Source organism: Pongo abelii, chromosome 5 (genome assembly GCF_028885655.2).
Source record: "Pongo abelii isolate AG06213 chromosome 5, NHGRI_mPonAbe1-v2.0_pri, whole genome shotgun sequence".
Classification (NCBI taxonomy): Eukaryota; Metazoa; Chordata; class Mammalia; order Primates; family Hominidae; genus Pongo; species Pongo abelii.
The window spans coordinates 2,202,652-2,217,678 of NC_071990.2; the positions used below are offsets into that span (position 1 = coordinate 2,202,652).

Genomic DNA, 15,027 nt, shown 5'->3' on the forward strand with positions numbered 1-15,027 from the left:
GATGACTATGTACCTCTTAGAGGTGACTGTAGAGTTTGAAATACTCTTTTTATCAAGTTTTATAAAAACGCAGCATTTTGTTTCACTTTTTTTAAAGGCTATGTTGTTAGCACACAGAACAATTCATCGTTGTTTTGGGGAAGAGAATGTCTGTGAAGCTGGATTGATGTGGAGAAAACACCTTTCCCTTCTAGTTTTGAGAGACTTCCTCTTGGCTCCCAGGAGGAGGGATTTCCTGACTTTGACACACATGGCCACCTTGTCACAAAAGCCGTTAAAAACAAAATCATTTTTATGTCCTCTTCTCCCTTTCAACCTTTCAGCATAGACTTAACTCCCTTAAACCCAGACACCTGTTGGGATGTGACCCCCAATAATTGGTTACCAGTGTGTCAAGCAATCTGGACTTCCCAGTGATATCACTGAGATGGTGCTCTTTAAAAGAGCAGTGGTTCCATTTCTAGGTTGTGGATCTTTGAATAAATTCTGCCATTTTCATTTCACTTCCTGAAAGCCAGGGTTGGCTCATGAAAAGGTATTGAACAACATGCTAAATGTGAAATGTTAACCCTCACTCTAAACTTTCTCTGTTCAGAGCATCAGATGAAGACTTAATTGAGTTTTATAGTGGCTTTCTGATTTTTGGTAGTCAACTGAAGAAGGGAGTTTGAAAGTTGTTGTGTACTGGTAATGATTGTCTGCCCGTGTCCTGCTTGAAATACCATGATTGTTTATGGAAAGTACCTTTAGTAAAGCTGTATAAAGTTCAAAATAAAAAGTTGGAGGTGTCACACTACCACACCCCAAAATATATTACAAAGTTGTAGTAACCAAAATGGGCATTAAAAAACACATACATCAATGGAACAGAATAGAGAACACAAATAAATGCACATATTTATAGTCAACTGATTTTTGACAAAAGTACCAAGAACACTCATTGGAGAAAGAACAGTTTCTTCAATAAATAGTGCTAGGAAAAGTGGATGAAACTAGACCCCTACCTCTCACCCAATACAAACGTCAACTTAAAGTGGATCAAAGACCTAAATTTAAGACCTGAAACCATGAAATTTACCAGAAGAGGAAGTTCTTCTGGGGGAAATGCTTCAGGATATCAGTCTGGGAAAAGATTTTATGAATAGGATATCCAAAGCACAAGCAACAAAAACAAAAATAAACAAATGGCATTATAGCAAACTAACAAGTTTCTGCACAGCAAAGGGCACAATCAATAGAGTGAAAAGATAATTTACAATATTAGAGAAAATCTGTGCAAACTACTCATCCAATTTGGGATGAATATTCTGAATATACAAAGAACTCAAACACTTCAACAGCTACCAAAAAAAATAATAAAAGAAAAAGATGGACATGTGGGCCAGGCGCAGTGGCTCACGCCTGTAATCCCAGCACTTTGGGAGGCCAAGGTGGGTAAATCACTTGAGCCCAGGAGATCGAGACCAGCCTGGCCAACATGGTGAAACCCCGTCTCTATTAAAAATACAAAAATTAGCTGGGTGTGGTGGCACATGCCTGTAATCCTAGCTACTTAGTTGGCTGATGCATGAGAATTGCTTGAACCTGGGAGGCGGAGGTTGCAGTGAGCCAAGATCAGGCTACTGCACTCCAGCCTGGGCGACAGAGCAAAACTCTGTCAAAAAAAAAAAAAAAGGCAAATGATCTGAACAGACATTTCCCTAAGAAGACATAAAAATGGTCAAGAAATATGTGAAAATGTGTTCACATCTCTAACCATCAGAGAATTGCAAATCAAAACTACAATGAGGTATCATCTCGCCCCAGTTCCGATGGCTGTTAGCAAAAAGACAAAAAATATAAAATGCTGGTGAGGATGCAAAGAAAAGGGAATTCTTATACATTGTTGGTGGAAATGTAAACTAGTATAGCCACTATGGAGAACAGCATGGAGATTCCTCAAAAAACTACAAACAGAACTACAATATGATCCAGCAATTCCACTACTGGAATTTATCCAAAGCAAAGGAAATCATTATATTGAAGAGACATCTGCACCTCCACATTTATTGCATTACTATTCACAATAACCAAGATGTGAGATCAACCTAGGTGTCCAAAACCAGATGAATGGATAAGAAAAATTATACACACACACACACACACACACACACACACACACACACACACACAATGGAATACTATTCAGTTGTGAAAAATAATGAAATCTTGTCATTTGCAGCACCGTGGATGAAACTGGAGGACACTATGTTAAGTGAAGTAAGGCTAGAAGAGAAAGTTAAATACTGCATGTTCTCACTTACATGTGGAAGCTTAAAAAAGTACATTCATAACGTTGTATTTAGGTTGATGCAAAAGTAGTTGCGATTTTTTTGCCATTGAATGCTATGGCAAAAACTGCAATTACTTTTGCACAAACCTAATACACCATCACCACTATCTATTTGCAGAACTTTTTTCATTATGCCAAACAGAAACTTAAGGTCTGGACTGTCCCAAATTATTAATGTTTCCAAGGACCACAAATAAACTACAAAAATTTTTATTGAGGGGATCATAAGCATGCATCATACTGTTTATTCATTATTAAAAAGTATTTATTGACCTCCTTCTAAGTACCCAGCTCCATGCTAGGTGCTGTGAATAATAACAGCAAATACTCGGATTTGTATAGTACACGTTATGTGCAGGTACTGTTCTAAGTGCTTAACGTGTATTAACTCAACAAAGACAAGTAAGCTGGTCTTTGATCCCAAGGACCATACATTTAGAGTGCTAAGGATTATGATAAAAATTGGCACAGGCTAGCAGGCTTAAGGAAGGTTAATAAACCAAACTGAACACACAAGTCCACCTAAAAAGGATCTAACATCAATCCATTTTAAGTCTATTGTCCTTGAAGATTGGCTGAACTAGTTTCACAGGTTACATAAGCTGTCACCATATTGCATTATGGCCCATTCAGGTCAGCAGCCTTTAATAGCAGCACTTACTTCAGGGAGGGGTACAGGAACTTTTCAGTTCAAAAGGGATCACTCCTATTAATAGATTCTTGCTGTATTCTTGTTCCAGAGCTGTACCTCAGGGGGTGTTGCCGGTTAGATGACATTTTCCTTTTGTCCTCAGATTTGGGTGGGTCTGTGAAGTTTCCGTGTGACAGCTACAAAGTGCCCAATACACTGGCTGCTGGGAGGGGAATTTGTTCCTAGGAGCTTTGCTCACAGGGATGACACGAATCTCCTCATGATGCAGCAAAAATAAGGATTTGGAAAGCTTTTAGCCTATCCAGCAAGAGGTCTCAAAATGTGGTCCCAGACAAAAAACATGAGCATCACTTTGGAACTTGGACCCCACAGCAATTTGAGTTTTAAAAAGTTCTGGAGGTGCTTCTAACTCTAAAGTTTCAGTAGTCAATTCAATCTCTTTTCTTGTATGGTTACTTTGTCTGAAAAAAACTATTTAGTATCCTTAATATTCATACTTAGATATTTATACTTAGATTTCCAAAATGGTCCCTTAAGAACAGAAAGAAGTCAATGAACTTTGCCTGTTAGACAGGGATCTGCAAGCCCCAATTTTTAAAAGTTTTTTTTTCTTTTCTTTTTTTTTTTAAGACGGGGTTCCTTCTTGTTGCCCAGGCAGGAGTGCAATGGCACGATCTTGGCTCACTGAAACCTCTGCCTCCTGGTTTCAAGCGATTCTCTCTCCTGCCTCAGCCTCTCGAGTAGCTGGGATTACAGGCACGTGCCACCACGTGGGGCTAATTTTTGTATTTTTAGTAGAGATGGGGTTTCACTATGTTGGTCAGGCTGGTCTCAAACTCCTGACTTCAGGTGATCCACCCACCTCGGCCTCCCAAAGTGCTGGGATTACAGGCATGAGCCACCGTGCCTGGCCAAGTTTATTTTTAAAAAATCAAAGAACAGGTGACAAATACAATATGGTCCTCAAAGCCTAAAATATTTAGTGTGACCCCTTTTAGAAAAACTGTGCTGACCCCTGCTTTTAGAACCTTATTTCATTTGAATTAAACACTTCTATTGCTTTTGTAAATGTAGTCTAATGTCCAAATTTATAGTAGAATACAATTTTTCCTCAAAAAAATGCTTTAATTTACTGAATTGTGTTTTTCTGTTAGTGAAATTTAAACTCTGTACTGCTTTTTATGACTGCCTATCCTCTGGTTGGAGAGGAACAAGTTCCTATGTTTCGCTCTCACCTGACAAGTATTAAGCAGACACATAGAGAAAGTTAAAATTTGTTTTGAGTCCTTAAGAATGAAGTTAAGGAATCAGACATATAAATGGACACCATGTGATGAGCGCTGTCATCAAAGCATGGACAATGGGCTTTGGGAGCACATTAAGGGGACACCGATTTAGTACTCCATTTTAGGAGGGCAGCCTCACTCATTTATCCTGTGCCCTGATTATGCACATTTTGGTTGTTTTCCAACTTTTCTTTTGTCTATCAAAACAATGTTGCCATGCATAACCTTGTACATGGTTCATTTCATTCACACGGGAACAAAAGTGCTGGGTTGAAGGCTATGTGCTGGGAGACTGAACAGACCAGTGGACAATGGCCAGGCTATATAAAAATAGAATTCAGATCCACAAACTGCAGCAATAATCTCTGTAACAATTGGCCCAAAATGTCAAGAACTTTTTTTTTTTTGAGACCGTGTCTCACTCTGTCACCCAGGCTGGAGTGCACTGGTGATCATGGCTAACTGCAGCCTTGACCTCTTGGGCTCAGGTGATCCTCCCACCTCATTCTCCTGAGTAGCTGGGACTGCAGGTACAGCCAATATGGCCGGCTAATTTTTTTTTGTATTTTTTGTAGAGACAAGGTTTCACCATGCTGCCCAGGCTGGTCTTGAACTCCTGGGCTCAAGTGATCCACCCACCTTGGTCTCCCAAAGTGTTGGGATTACAGGCGTGAGCCACCATAACAGGTCAAGAACTTGAGTGATGACTGACAGCTTCTCTAATTTTTGTTCCTGCTTCTAACTAACAGCCAATCAGAGAAAGTCAAATATGCACCCTAACCAATCACATAGGAGGCCCCACTTCTAGTTAGCTGCCTCCAGCTTTCCCATGCCTATATCCTCCAATCAACACGCACTTGAAAGCTTCCCTTTATTCTACTATAAAGCTTTCCTACCTGTCTGCTTGCCTTTGAGTCTCTGCCGAAATGCAAGATGGTGGGTGACGCCCTTGCTATGGCAAGCTCTGAATAAATAGTCTTTGCTTGTTCTCACTTGGTTGGTCTTCATGTATTACCATAGTTAACAGTGGAGGTCTGCACACTCTGTTGTCCTGGACTCAACCTTCAGCCAGCTCTGGTACCCACAGAGGCCCCCTGTGTCTTGCTACTTGAAGCACGGATGTGCTAAGTCAGCCCTGAGTCTAAACCCCATTCTCTTTGTGTTGAGTTCCTTGACTATACTCACTTTGGTATCCAGCTTTTGTTAATAACTGGATATTAGTTCCCATTTGTTTGGCATCCTTGGTGGAATCATACTATTCTTTGTCAGTCCTTTTTGCTCACTTACCTGTGAGCTTGTGGTTCTCACTGACAGGCACCCACTTGGACAAACTCAGCTATGGGTAACCAATAAAACCCGATGAGGTTCTCCTTCTGTCTGGATTTTGTGTCTTGAGAGCTTGACTTTGATCCAGAGACAGCATTCTCTCTGGCTTTCTGCCTGCTGGGAGAGCAGATTGTGAAGCCTGCATTCGGGGGTGTCCACCTGTCAGTCTAGGGGCCCGAGACAGGAGGTACAGAGCATTACATCCTTTCTAACCCTCGCCAGCCCTCAGTGTCTTCGAAGTCTGAATCCTCTCCTCTACCTCAAAACACTCCTGCTTCTTATACGCAATCTGACTCAGTCTAAATTCTTGTGCCTGTTTCTCTAAATGACATAACTTCACCAAGGGTGATTGGGCCTTCAGTGGCCACTCGGCAGAACATTTCATTTGAACAAAATGGTCTATTTGAGAAGAAATGAAATAATGTTCCTCCAACCCAATGATTGGTACACCTCCAGATAAAATTCTGAAGTACAAAGTGCTTCACTAAAAGATTCACTGACCAAAGCTAATGAGCAATTCGACAAATGTAAGAAAGAACACACTAGACTCATTTTTCTGGAAAACCTCCCCCTCCATGCGCCCTTGGTTGTCTCCTAATATCCAGCTCTCTTTTCCTTTTATGCTCTGATCACTGTCCTTCTACACCCACACCACCTCTCTCATCTTCCCTTGGTCCAGACCTCCTACTTTTCCCAAACAACCCTCCTAAAACTCCTCTTGCAAACCAGTTATGTGGGGCAACTGTAGAATTAAGCCTTGGGCCTGGGCTGAATTAAGAGGTATAATTAAAGATTTCCCTAATGCCTGTAATCTCAGCACTTAGGGAGGTTGAGGCAGGAGGATTGCTTAAGCCCAGGTGTCTGAGACCAGCCTGGGCAACACAGTGAGACCCTGTCTGTATTTTTTTTAAGTTGAAAAAATAATGATTTCCTTAAAGCCAAAGAAGACCAGCAAATATTTATTAGAAAAGTTTAGAATTCCTCTGGAGGCATATGACCCAGGACCCCTGACTTTGTACACATGTTGTACACATGTGTACCTTGTACATTTATCAACGTGTACACATGTTGGTCAGAACCTCTGATGCTAAAGCTTGGAGGGTAAAAGCTGATTGGACTGACCAGGAAAGATGCCTTGTAGGATTCCCCTTTCCACAATAAACCTGACAGTCAAAAAAAGGGACCTACCCAAAATGTAGGTCAAGTGCCGTAAAACTCATACCCCAAATGTTTTCAATACAAATCTGCTGGAGCATAATTCAATTATGCAAACAAACAAAGAAAAAAGATGACACTATAGGAGGTTTCTGAGATAGACTAGAAAACAACCTTGGATGACAGCTGAGCGTTACAGAGGTGCTGAGGTAGCAACAGCCCTTTCATCTGGCTTTGTCAATGGAGTTGAACCTGAAGTTGGAGCCCCAATTCAAAAATAGAAATGAGAATGGAGAATAGCCACTTGAGATGAGCAACAACACCATGTTGCAAGGCTTTAGAACAAAAACGAGGCAAGATCCAAAGTAAACTGTGGCCCTGCAGATCAAACAGCTGGGTAGCCCACTCCCCAGTCAACCACCTACAGACAAGGACACTTTGGGATATCTTAAACTGGAAAGAAGATCTTCCCATCTTACACACACACACACACACACGCACACACACACACACAGAGAACAGAAAAAAAATGAAGACAAAAATTCCTCAATTCATATCAATGAACGGGTTGTGTAGAAGGACAAAGGGCACGATATCCTGTTATGCTTAAACACTCAAGATGAATTAGCTTAACTGCAGATGGCCATCCTCATCAGCTGCTAGTAGACACTCTTTATACATTGAACCCTGCTGCCTTTGTTCAACCTCCTCATGGTAACAACTCACAAGTCATTGGGATTTCAAGTAATCCATAGGCTTTTTGTGTCTCTCAGCCCTTAGCCACAACCTTTGGGCTCTTCCTGTTCTCTGACACCAATCCTGCAAATTTAGTAGGGAGAGATCTATTCTGTAAATGGAATTGTAATATTAAATGCATACCAGGGGTGGGGGGCTATCTCCTGAGGTGTCAGAGGACCCTCCATTCATAATCACATTGCCTGCTCTGGCTGTCTGTATACCTTAGCCTCTTCTGTTATATTTGAGGCACACCCAAGATAAGGATTATGGGGGCAATGTAGGGTTGAGGGAAATTTGTGATAGGATTTAATAGAACATTCTGAAATTTTTGGAGAAAAATGATAGACATAGTATTCTTAATAACAGCTACAGTAGTATAGAGTATATACAGCATCCAAATAGAAATAGTTGTAAATATTTGTCAACATTAAATTTAGTTTAAAATAAAAACCTTGGGAGCTCAGTAGTCAGCTGAGAAAATGTCCTAACCTTGCATTTTGAAGGGGAGATTGACATTTCTTTTTTTTTTTCCATTTTGTTTATTTATGTATATATTTGTTTTTCAATTTTACTTTTTATTTTAGATTCGGGGGCACAGGTGCAGGTTTGTTACAAGGGTATATTGTGTGATGCTGACGTTTGGGCTTCTAATGATCCCATTGCCCAAGTAGCAGACATAGTACCCAATGAGTAGTTTTTCAGCCCATGCCCCCAGCCTCCTTCCTTTTGGAATCCCCAATGTCTATTTTTCCTGTCTTTGTGTCCTTTTGTGGTGAAGCTAAACATTGGTTTAACCTATAAGTGAGAACTGGCTGGGTGTGGTGGCTCACGCCTATAATCCCAGCACTTTGGGAGGCCAAGGTGGGAGGACCACTTGAACCCAGGAGTTTGAGACTAGCCTGGACAACATGGCAAGACACTGTCTCTACAAAATTTTTAAAAAATTACCTGGGCATGGTGGCGTACACCTGTAGTCCAAGCAACTTGGGAGGCTGAGGTGGGAGGATTGCTTGAGCCTGAGAGATTGAGGCTGCAGTGAGCTGTGATCATGCCACTGCACCCCAGCCTGGGCTGGGCTTTTGTGACAGAGCAAGACCCTATCTCAAAAGAAAAAAAAAAAGTGAGAACATGCAGTATTTGGTTTTCTGTTTCTGGGTCAATTTGCTTAGGCTAATGGCCTCCAGCTGCATCCATGTTGCTTCAGAGGACATGTGTTCATTCTTTTTTGTGACTTTGTAGTACTCTGTAGTGTATAAGTTTGACATTTTTTTCTTTCTTATTTATTTATTTATTTATTTATTTATTTGAGAGGAGTCTCGCCCTGTCACCCAGGCTGGAGTGCAGTGGTGCGATCTTGGCTCACTGCAGGCTCCACCTCCCAGGTTCATGCCATTCTCCTGCCTCAGCCTCCCGAGTAGCTGGGACTACAGCTGACCTCGTGATCCACCTGCCTCAGCCTCCCAAAGTGCTGGGATTACAGGCTTGAGCCACCGTGCCCGGCCGACATTTTCTTTATCCAATCTGCTATTGATAGTCACCTGGGTTGTTTCTATGTCTTTGCTGTTGAGAACAGTGCTGTGATAAACATACAAGGGCAGGTGTCTTTTGTGATTTATTTTCCTTTGGGTGTATACCCAGTCATGGGGTTGCTGGGTTGAATGGTAATTCTATTTTTGCTTCTTTGAGAAATCTCCAAACTTTTCCATAGGGGCTGAACTAATTTGCATTCCCACCAGCAGTGTATAAGCACGCCCTTTTCTCTGCAGCCTCACCGGCATCTGTTATTTTTTTGACATTTTAACCATAGCCATTCTGACTGGTGTGAGATGGTGTCTCATTGTGGTTTTGACCTGCATTTCTCTGGTGATCAGTGATGCTGAGCATTTCTTCATGTGCTTGTTGGCCGTATGTATGGAGATTGACGTTTATGTTGGATGACAATTATGGGAAAAAACTCACCAGGACTAGGTAATATAATCTTCCTTCTGTGTAGAAAGGGGCATTTCCTATGTCCCCAGACCATCACACTGACTCTACAAGGTTGGGTTCTCTTGTCGTTATGGTGCTGCAAGGCAGGGTGTCCAACTCTGACACTCAAGGGAGATCAGGTGGGTTATAGGTAATGTGGTTTAGTAGAGTGAAAACTATCCAAGTCACCTGGAATCCAGACATGAAGCCATCTTGATAGAGGGCCCAAGGGTAATCCACTTCAGTAGCCAGGAACCTCTTTAGCAAATGCCACCTTGTGATAAAAATTTATTGTATGGATCACAGTGTCCCATAAAGTAGAGACTCTAAATGTTAAAAACAACATTGGCTGCTTGACTTGATTAGAACGCAGCAGTTTGAGATGTTTAAATGTGAAGGGCGAGAGGCTTGGCTTCCTATGTTTAAGGAGTTGATCTCGTGATGCTTGGAGAGCCCAGCTTTGAGATGCCTGGTCTCTCCTGATGCTTCCCTTTGATTCCACAAAAGGGAGGGCCCGGTGGCTGCTGAATGGAACAGTCTGAGGCAATGACACAGGCTGCAGGTCTCTGCCAGCATTGGAGACCCTCAGACACAGTGTGGCTGGTGACCACTGGAGGAGGCAGGGTTCAGGTTCCTGGGCATCTGCAGGCCAACTCCCAAACCCCCACCCACCTCCGACTTCCCCCCGAATCCCCGGCTCTCCACAGCTTGCACCTATCCTGTCTGGAGTAGTAGTGAGAGTTGTATCCCTTAATTCCCATTTTTATTGGGTTTCTGGACAATGCTGGAAGGCATTCAAAATAGCTCGTATTTTACTCTTACCTTGTGAGTCTAAGTAAAGACCCATTCATTTCAAGAAAAATAACTTGCTTTTGGTTCTGTCCCTGGAGCTAGAAAGTAGCTGCTAGAAAGCTACTTTCTAGTAGGAGCTAGAAAGTAGTTTGCTGTTAAGTAGATTGATTACACATCAGCCTGGAATAGCTAGTTCCTTGCTGTGTGACCTTGGGCAAGCCACTCAAGTGCTCTGGGCTGTCGTTTACTCACCTGATGATATTGAAGGTCCCTATTAGCTCTAAGTCAGGGCCCAGCATGCAGGCATATCAAGTTTCTTTTCTTCATTTTCAAAAAGTAAGCTTCTGAGAATATTTTTGACCATATTGCAAAGTCAAAGATAAATAATTATTGAGTGAGTCTGTTATTTCATGCCATTCCTTTTCTACTAGCTAATCTAGTTTGCAAAATACCCTATGCTGCTGGTGAAAGGAAAAAAAAAAACAAAGTGTGAACCCAAAACTCATGATTCATTCTAAGTTAGTTCAACAGATTAGTTCCTCATTCCCTCAGATCTCCAGGGAGGAGACATCAACACCAGCCCATCGCTGATACCCTTTGTCCTGGCCTCCGGAGTGCTCCCTGCACAGTCCCAAGTCTGCAAGAAGGGGGATCTTTTCTTGAAAACCTACAGTGCTAATAATTGTCAAAAATATATAAATTCTACATTTAAAATTTAAAGTATTCGTGCCTATGGAATGTCCCCAACACAAAGAAATGATAAATGTTTGAGATGATAGAAATGCTGATTACCCTCATCTGATCACTCACTTTCTATGTATTGAAATATCATTATGAATTCCATGAATATGTATAATTGTTATTAGTCAGTTAAAACAAATAAAATTAAAAATGTTTGACGATAACAAGAAAAAAGTGTTGTGTTGTCAACACTAAGTTTTAAAACACACTGTAAGGTAGTTACTGAAAATTGCCTGCTGTGCTTGATCTGTTGTGCACAGCATTATGGTTATTTATTTGGGGGGTGTTTCCAGTTGTTTTCTCTTGCCCCTGTCGCCACACGCAGCCCATTGTGCAGCATTATGAGTGTCTCTTGGGCCAAATTTTCTGGTCTCAGGTCTAGGATTTTTATTTCTTAGTGATAACAGTATGTATTTTTAAAAAGTATAAATGATTAGTATCAAATTCTAATATGTAGCTTTAAATTGGAAAATTTTTTCACTAGAAAAATTTTAACATCATATACAGGCTAGAGTCTCTTTTTCTGCCAGTCTTTGTGGATTTTACTGGAAAAATATACATACATCCCATGATAGAATTTATTCTCTAGAAGATGATTGGCAAACTTTGGCCTGCAAGGCCAAATCTGTCCTTCCTCTGCATCTGGTACTACTCTTAAGGATGGCTTTTACGTTTTTAAGTGGTTATGTAGGTGCCCACATAATAGTCTCGACTTTACCTCTTGGTCCCCAAAGCCTGAAATATTTACGATCTGATCTTTTAAGAAAAATTTGCCAACTCTATTCTACAGAAAAGGAATGAACAACTAACTCAGCAATGCATGTGGAGAGTAGAGGAATATGTAAGTAAACCTGAGAACTTTGGTAATAAAAAAAAGAGAAAATTTTAATCAGATATACAGAAGTATTTATGTTTATAAATGCATCTTTGACAATATGATCGGTTTCAGTTTATCTTGTTGGCATGATTCAAAGCCCTGATGTCAGAGATTGTTCCATTAAGTAGGCAGATCACACACACACACACAGATAAGGACATATCAAGTAAAAGTACAATTAAAGAGAAGTTCGTGGGAAGATCCTGATTTGCATACCCATAGTGGGTCTGTATACACATTAACCTGACAGCAGCCTGGACGATTTTAATGTTTCTAACTCCAAATATAAACTTGTGTTTCTCTCATGCAGATGTTGTCCTTTCTTCTGCTTATAGGAAAATTCCCATGTAGTTTCAAAGCCCTGTCATGGGCAAGGTAAACAGTGGTGCTTTTCTAGCTGTGAACAGATAAAATGTATATCCATCGATTAACTAAGCCTTGGAAATGAAACACGTCCTGTCTCTTGAATGCTGTACACAGAGCCAAGAGAAATAGATGGATCATCAGGCTTTACAAAGGGAGTTCACAGTAGTCGCTGATACGAGGGAATAATATCATTGAAAGTTTCAAAACACAGATAAGATGAACTCATTTGTATTTCTTGGGAAATACTCTTCTAAACAATGAGAAGTTCCTGCCAGGTTTAGGCTGTTCTGGTATGCAGTCAACACCGCCACCAGCTGGCCTAATTGAGAAAGACTATTTGTGTCTAAATTTCTCTTACAGAAACTATGCGATAAAAATAAAACACCTGGCAGAAGGACGCAAAGCTCTATCGTTTCAAAATTCAGTTTTTTTCCTGTTTTGTGAAATGGCTTTCACAGAAATGTGCCTTTAGATGTGACTGTTACCTTTTGATAGGAGTGAATACATATTGGTATCATATGCAGCTACAAACCATTTCCAATATACGTATAAAGTAATGGGAATTATGGATCTTTGTGGTGCTAATAATTACGTTTGTAAATACCCTGGTTTCCACTTTTTTGTCTTTCCATTTTCAAAATATGTGTATAGTGGAGATAAAGGAGAAGAGAGTGAACCTTACATTAACCGATTGTATCTCATGCTGGCAGGCATTCGTGAAATGTTTGGTGAAAGGGAAGTTTAAAATTACTGATTAAAGTGAGGGTCTGTGTTTACTAAAGCATTGTACTTTAAAGCCATTCTTCATTGATATAGAACATTTCAATGGCATTCTGTTGATTTAATCGTAAAGGTTCTGATGTTTATATCTGCTTATACTCTTCTACTGCAAACATTCACTTCCCAACACATTTATTTGAACCACACATTACATTTTGGGAAGTTATGTTAACTAAATATTGTTGCTACTATCTCTGTAATGTGACTGCATTTAACTTTACTTTGGAATTTGTTTTTGAAAAGAGTACTTGCAGACAATGGGAGCTGCCTGGAAGAAATACATATAAGCAACATTTGTATAATGGGTGGAGGTGGTGATGGAGGGGTAGGATTGATTTAGGGAAATCTGTTTGTGTGTTAGCTGAAATATCTAAATCTGAAAGCAATGATAATACCATATGTAAAATTTCCAAAGCATGTAACTTGAAGTATAGTATATATATATGCCCAAAGACATACTTTATTCTTTGATAAATTTCTAAAATTTCTAGTGAAAAATGAAATTAAAAACCCCAAGCAACAACAACAACAAAACAACAATCTAAGAGAAATATGACAATAAAAACCCATTGATCATAGTTTTAGACTTTCAAATAACTTCTGTAATATTAAAAGTTGGGGCAGAGAACCAAAAGTGTGTCTGTATTAACACACAAATCAAATATTTTGGTTAAAACCATATTTTGGTTCCTATTCTTAAGGCAACACAACTTATTTTCAGCAATTCTGTCTTCTTGGACTCTAAGCAAGTTTTAAGACTCTTGGAGAATAGCCCAGGGTTTCTTACTTAGTGGTTAAAGTCTATTTGGAGTGCTTGGCATTTGTAATACTTTAAACATTAGTTTAAACTACTCCTCACTAAAATGATGCTGTTGATTTTTTGAACTGGGAGATGCCATCACCACCACCTGATCCAACCCTCTTTTTGGGGGGAAATGGAGGCCCTGTGTGGCCAAGGAAGTCATCTCAGTAACAAAATGTGTTTCTGAGTTAGGACGAGGAGGTGTGTTTGACTAAGCAGTGGGTGCTGGGGTTGTACTTCCTGATTGAATGAGTATTCTCATGAAGCACTAACTAAACTTTCTTCTTGACTGTTGTTCACACATTCATTGTTCCCCTTTGGGTCTACTATGTTTTAAAACAATCTTTTGGGTCTATACATTTAAAAAATTTATAGTATGTGTTGATGCATGCTATATGTATTGATGCATGAAATATGCCAAACAAATCAATAGCATCCATGTGATTTAAAAATTAGCGTCTTCATTAAAAGATGAGTTCACAATTAGACTTTAGCACTCCACGCAACGACTAGATCTGCTTAAGGACAGTGAGAACATGTGGCTGCTGCTGAGTAAGGAAGAAGAGGGAAACTGTTGACAACTACTTGTACTTTCATTACTATCCTTCATAGACGTATTGATCCCAAATGATGAGCCATTCTATCCAATTATTTGTTTTTTATTCATTCATTCACTTATTAATTCATTCTGTGTTGTCTTTATTAAGGAGAGCCTGTTATGGCAAAACTTGTGTTAAATCATATGTGGAAAGAGGAAAGTGGAGAAATTAAAGAAAAGAGTGCCTTGTATTTGTTTCCTAATTCTTCTAGTGGGTATTTTTAATCTTCTTTTTGAGCAGAGCAGCCTGTGAAGTTTCCTGGTCTTTTTCTTCTTTTCAGGGCTGTTCCGCAGGGCTCCTTTTTGCTTAGAGCAACATAATGTTTTATTAATATGGACTCCCAAGACATCTATTGCTCTGGAGCAAATTTAGAAAGAGCTGGCATACTGTATTTTAATATTAAATTAATGTGGATGAGCCTATGTATGGCCAGCTGCACTTTTACATCAACCTTTTAGACATATACAGGAAGTCTTTCTTCCTGTGAAAAAAAATGTGCTTTAATAATAAAGACTAATTCTGAATGCTTCCAAGTAGCGATCCTAATTTGGTAGATTGCCCATAGACAAGCATTTTTTCCCTTGTTTATCTGGGCTCTTTGCTGTAACTTGCC

The 15,027-nt window shown here is 40.0% G+C and overlaps 1 long non-coding RNA gene across 5 annotated transcripts in view; it reads left to right on the forward strand.

The window, feature by feature from the left end:
• Positions 1-15,027, forward strand: part of LOC103890802 (uncharacterized) — a 234,787-nt gene that overhangs the window by 95,413 nt on the left and 124,347 nt on the right. The gene's annotated exons all lie outside the window — the stretch shown is intronic.